This window comes from Ursus maritimus, unplaced genomic scaffold (genome assembly GCF_017311325.1).
Source record: "Ursus maritimus isolate PB19 unplaced genomic scaffold, ASM1731132v1 scaffold_2, whole genome shotgun sequence".
Classification (NCBI taxonomy): Eukaryota; Metazoa; Chordata; class Mammalia; order Carnivora; family Ursidae; genus Ursus; species Ursus maritimus.
In genome coordinates, this window is record NW_024424452.1 from 6,442,273 (window position 1) to 6,448,272 (window position 6,000).

Genomic DNA, 6,000 nt, shown 5'->3' on the forward strand with positions numbered 1-6,000 from the left:
GGATCGAGCCCCGCATTGGGCTCCTCCGCTTGGAGCCTGCGTCTTCCTCTCCCACTCCCCCTGCTTGTGTTCCCTCTCTCGCTGGCTGTGTCTCTGTCAAATAAATAAAATCTTAAAAAAAAAAAAAAAAAGGAACAAGGTGAGGATGTCCCCTCTCACCACTCCTTTTCAACATGGCACCGGAAGTCCTTGCTAATGCAATAAGGCAAGGTATACAAATTTAGAAGAAAGATGTAAAACTGTCATTATTCACAGACGACAGGATCATCTATGTAGAAAATCAGAAAGAATCAACAACAGTCCTGGAACTAGTAACTGATTAATAGCAAGGCTGCAGGGGCGCCTGGGTAGCGCAGTCGTTAAGCGGCTGCCTTCAGCTCAGGGCGTGATCCCGGCGTTCAGGGATCGAGTCCCACATCGGGCTCCTCCGCTGGGAGCCTGCTTCTTCCTCTCCCACTCCCCTGCTGTGTTCCCTCTCTTGCTGGCTGTCTGTCACATAAATAAATAAAATCTTTTAAAAAAAATAGCAAGGCTGCAGGCACAAGGTTATTATATAAAAGTCAGCTGTTTTCCTATATACCAAGAATGAACAAATGGAACTTGAAATTAAAAACACAATATCATTTACATTAGCACCAAAGACTACGAAATACCTAGGTATACATCTAGCAAAACATGTGCAAGATCTATGTGAGGAAAACTATAAAACTCTGATGAACAAAATCCAAGAACTAAATAAATGGAGAGATATTTCATGATCATGGATAGGAAGACACTATTGTCAAGATGTCAGTTCTTCCCAACCTGATCTATAGATTCGATCCCAGTCAAATCTCAGCAAGTTATTTTGTGGATGTGGACAAACTGATCCTACAGGATGGCTGGAAAGGAAGTTGGGTAACAGAGTCATGCTCCTTGATGTTTACCCAAAGGAAGTGAAAACTTAGATCCACACAAAAACCTGCGTATTAATGTTTATAGCTGGTTTATTCCTAATTGCTCACAGTTGGAAGCAACCAAGATGTCCTTACATAGGTGAATGGATAGCTCAAACGGTCCATCCAGACAATGGAATATTATTCAGCACGAAAAAGAAACAAGCTTTCAAGCCGATAGACACGGAGGAAACCTAAATGCATATTACTAAGTGAAAGAAGCCAATGTGACAAGGCTTCATACTGTATGATTCCAACCATATGACATTCTGGAAAAGGCAACATTATGGAAACAGTAAAAGAACAGTGATTGCCAGAGATGGAGGCAGGGAGAGACAAAAAAGAAGAGCACGGATGACTTTAAGGGCACTGAAAATACTCTGCGTGATATTATAATAATGGATAAATGCCACTATACATTTGTCCAAACCCACAGAATATACACCAAGGGTTAATTCTAAGGCAAACTATGGACTTTTAGATGACTATGATGTGTTGATGAAGGTTTATCCCCAGCAAAAAAAAAAAAAATTTTATCATTCCAGCGAGTGATTTTGATAATGGGGAAGGCTATGAATGTACAGAGACAGGAGGTATATGGGAAGTCTCTGCACCTCTTTCTAAATTTTGTTGTAAATCCAAAACTGCTCTAAAAAATGATTTAAAAAAAATTAATCAAGGGCCAACCACAGGTTACTGTTGGTATTTCTCTAGAAAAAACTTGAGCTGCAAGGTAGTGGGCATGGTTTTCTTACCAAGTTACCTGTCTGGTTTTTGTAGGAGTGCTCTTTTCTGTATTTTCTTCCTCTGGTTCTTGAATTATTTCTTTTTTTAAAAAATATTTTATTTATTTGAGAGAGAGAGCGAGAGAGAGAAACATGAGCAGGGGCAGAGAGAGAGGGAGAAGCAGACTCCCCTGCTGAGCAGGGAGATAGATGTGGGGCTCCATCCCAGGACCCAGGGATCATGACCTGAGCCGAAGGCGGATGCTTGACCAACTGAGCCACCCAGGCGCCCCTTGAATTATTTCTTTATACAACTTCACCTCCTTTGATTGTCTTTACTCATTTTCCTCCCATTCTTTACTTTTTGGAATAACTTCCTTAGGAGAATCTTTTGCGTGTTTCTTTAAAGATTTTTTTCTGCTTTGACTTCCATAAATGTTCTGATGTTGTAAGAACTTCTTTCCTGTTAATAGAGGTATTTTGAACAACTAACTACTGACTCCCATGTTCAATCGATACTTTCTTTTTATGGAAAGTTCCTAATATCCCATCCATCTTACCAGGTTTCCTTAACAAAAATACACACACTCCACCCCTTTAATGCCTGGAACTCTTCTAAGCCATACCCTGAAGTCCTGATGATTCTTAGTCCATGTTGGACCCAAAAGGCTGCATCTCTGCACCTGTCAAAACTATCTCTAGACACTCTGAAGACCTAGTCTCTCATTCTGTGTTCCAGTCTCCTTCTGCAGAGCATGACCCTTGTTTACTTCACTCGGTTATCTGTAATACTAGAAGGCTTTTTTGACATGACACAATATAATTTACTTAATATAAAAATGATTGTATGAAACAATCCACATTTGTAAAAACAATAAAAACAAAGTATGCTTGTCAAACCTGAATGGCTTTTGAGCTCAGTTTTTTTGTTCATTTAATCTCAGACACTGGGTATTCTCCAGTGGTTCAGAAGTTGTCATTGGGATACTTTCCTCTCCTGCAACGGGGACTGTCCCTTACGTGCAGAGCCCCACATCAAGGCACTGACCCACCCAATTTCTCATTTCTACAGCGGCGTCCCGCGCTCCCAGGACTCAGGAAAGGGGGACTCAGCAGCTCCCCTGGTGGCTCCAGACGGATAGGCACAAGGAACGGGAGCGGCAGGTGTCAGCGGGGCGGGAAGCCTGGCACTGAGGGCTGGACCCCGGAGACAGGAGTGCGGGGCGCAGCAGCCCCAGCCCTGGGCAGAGATGCGGGACGCGGTGTCCGAGGGGAAGGTGGGCGCGGAAAATCCAACATCTGAGTCTGTGCCTGTGAAACGGACTAGGGGGCTAGGATAAGGGCGGATTCTTCAGCAGAGTCAGCTTTAAAGGTCTTCTGGAAGGACGGGATCAGCAGAAGGCCCAGAGCTGGAGACCCGTCTCTCTGCGCCCAGACCCTCTCTGTCCAGTATCTGGCCGGCCACCTGGGCTTTTGCCGTTGCCCTTCATAAGCCTGGCCAGTCGGAGGTCGAGGCTTCGGGAGCGTCACAATGGGACCCTCATGACTCCATCCGTTGAAGACCCTCTAAGCTGTCCCGTCCTCCCTGCGCTGAGCGACCCATTCCGCCACATCCTTCCCTTTCCAGCTCTGCCCTCCGTCCCGTGGAGAACCAGATGTCCCACATTTCCCAGAGAAATCGCAGCGGCTCAGAGACCAGGACTTGCAGCGATCAAGACGTCGGGTGGGTTAGAGGAAATCCCTTAAATTCGGGGTCCGCGGGGCAGCGCTTCCTCCCTGGGTCGGCTGCTTTCCAGGGAGGCGGGTGCTCAAGGTCAAATGCGGAGTTAAGGCAAATGGAAGAGCTTCCCGCAAGGGCTGGAAACCAGGTCCTCTCTCCGCGTCCCACGACCCCGCCCCTTCCGGAGCTCCGCACTTGGGGAGCTGGCGGTTTCCATGGTGACAGTAAACAAACCTCGGCTCCTCCCGGTAACCCAGAAAGACATCGCACAAACCCGGTTGGGAGGAACTGGGCCTTCGAGAAAGGGAGCCCAAGTGGGGGCGAAGCCCTGGCCTCGGCGGCCTGGGGTTCGGGACACCCAGACCGAGCCCGGGGAGGGGCTACAGTCCTCGGGAAGGGGCAACAGCTCCCGGGAGAACCAGGAATCCGCCTCCCAGAGAAGCAGACGGAGCCCAGATGTGCAAGTGGCCCCATGCAGCAGAGCTGGGGAAGGTGCGGGGTGGGGGTCGGGGCCGCATGCCAGGCAAGACCACCTGGTCCTAGCGTTGTCCTGGATGGGAGCAGGGGTCTTCCCGGACGAGGAGTGTGAGCAGTGGCTGAGAAGGGAGAGGAACACGGTGAGTGGGACTCGAGCATTGGAGGGTCTTCAGAAAGGGCTGTTTCCCTGGTAAATGTGTACTTTTAAATCGGATTTTACATTCATATCATTTAAAGGGTTCGATCTTTTAGAATTCTTGTTTTTTTCTTTCTTTTTTTTTTTTTTCAAAAACGGCCCTCTTGTACCCTTCGTTCCATTTAGTTTCCTACAGAACACCCGTGTCCAATGTGCCACTTGACTATTGCCCCCGCCCTGAGCACTGCAAAATATATTTCACTTACTGTCCTCCCGCCCTCTTTGGGGCCCTGCGATCTGTACGTTTGTCTCACGTTGTAGGAATGATGGCTTTCTTAAGTTCAGGACGTGCTGCCCATTTTTAATCTGTTATCAGTCCTCCTGATGTGTTGTGTTCTGAGAGTACCTTTAGGTAAACTTTTTTCTTTCTTTTTTCTTTTTCTTTTCTTTTTCTTAACAATTGTTTGCTTTCTTTGAAATAATTCTTTATATCAGATGAGCTCTCTTGAAACAGTTTCTTTGTAGGAGATAGTTACAGTATCCCTATCTGGAGAAAAAGTAAGTTATCAGACACCATAACACTGTGTTGTTCAGTATGGTAACCATGAGTTGCTTTTTGTGGCTATTTACATTTAAATATGAAGGTTTTTCCGGGGCACCTGGGTGCCTCAGTCAACTGGGCTTCTGACTCTTTTTTTTTTTTTTTTAAGATTTTATTTATTTATTTGACAGAGAGAGAGACAGCCAGTGAGAGAGGGAACACAAGCAGGAGGAGTGGGAGAGGAAGACGCAGGCTCCCAGAGGAGGAGCCCGATGTGGGACTCGATCCCAGAACCCCGGGATCACGCCCTGAGCCGAAGGCAGACGCTTAACGACTGCGCCACCCAGGCGCCCCTGGGCTTCTGACTCTTGATTTCTAGGCATGGTCTCAAGGTCTTGGGATCCAGCCCGGCATCTGCTCTGAGCTGGGTACTAATCTGCTTGAGATTCTGCTTCTCCCTCCCTTCCTGCCCCTCCCCCAACTGGGGCTGGCACTCTCTCTCAAATAAATATATCTTTTTTAAAATATGAATTTTTAAACATTTTCAAAAGGATTTATTTATTTGAGAGAAGCACGGGGTGGGGAGAGGGCAGAGGGAGAGGGAGAGAGAAACCCAAGCCGACTCAGGGTTGGGTGGAAGAAACGTCCAAGACATGGATATAGCCAGAAAGGAAAGGAAACATCCGGAGAGGCAGGCAGGTCCAGCTGAGTTCTCCAGGAGAGGTGACTGTTAGGGATTCAGGTGTTACAGAGTCACCACGTGGTGAACAAAAAGCGGGAGTAAGAAACATGGCCCTCAGCAAAGATAAGAACATCGAAGAAAGGTGTTGGCTCCACATTCCCTTGCCCTGCATTACCCTTTCCTCTCTCCTCCACTACTGAAATTCTATTTCTCCTTCAACTTCTTCTCAAATGCTGCCTCCTCCAGGAAGGCTCCGTGAGTTGCATGGCTCACATCCAGTCCCCCTACCTTGTCTCCACCACCCCCCACCCCACCATCCCACGTCTTTGTTTAACACCTCTTTCCTGTCCCTCACGGGCTGTCTCAGTTATAGGCAGTCACTTGTGGTCTGTCACATGCAATAAATAGCAACTCCATTAGAACAAGAACAGTATCTTAAAAAAAAAAATTAATCTCCATGTCTCCCAGCATGGTGTCTTACACACAGGAAGTCATTAATAAATGTTCACTGATTGAATGACCTCAAGAATTCATTAGGAGAAACAATGTCATGTGCAGAATAGGGCATTTGAATCATTTAGCCATTCGGTGAGTCCTTACTGATGATGTGTTATGCACTGGTGTGGCCACGTGCGTGGCTCCTGGGAGCACAGTCCTGAACAAAAGAGACAAAAACATCCATCCCCAGGGAAATTACACTGAAGTTATGTATTAATTTTCTGATTACATGCACTTGGGGGGTCCCCGCCCCCATGTGTCCTAATGGAGGAGAAGCTCCCCTAGA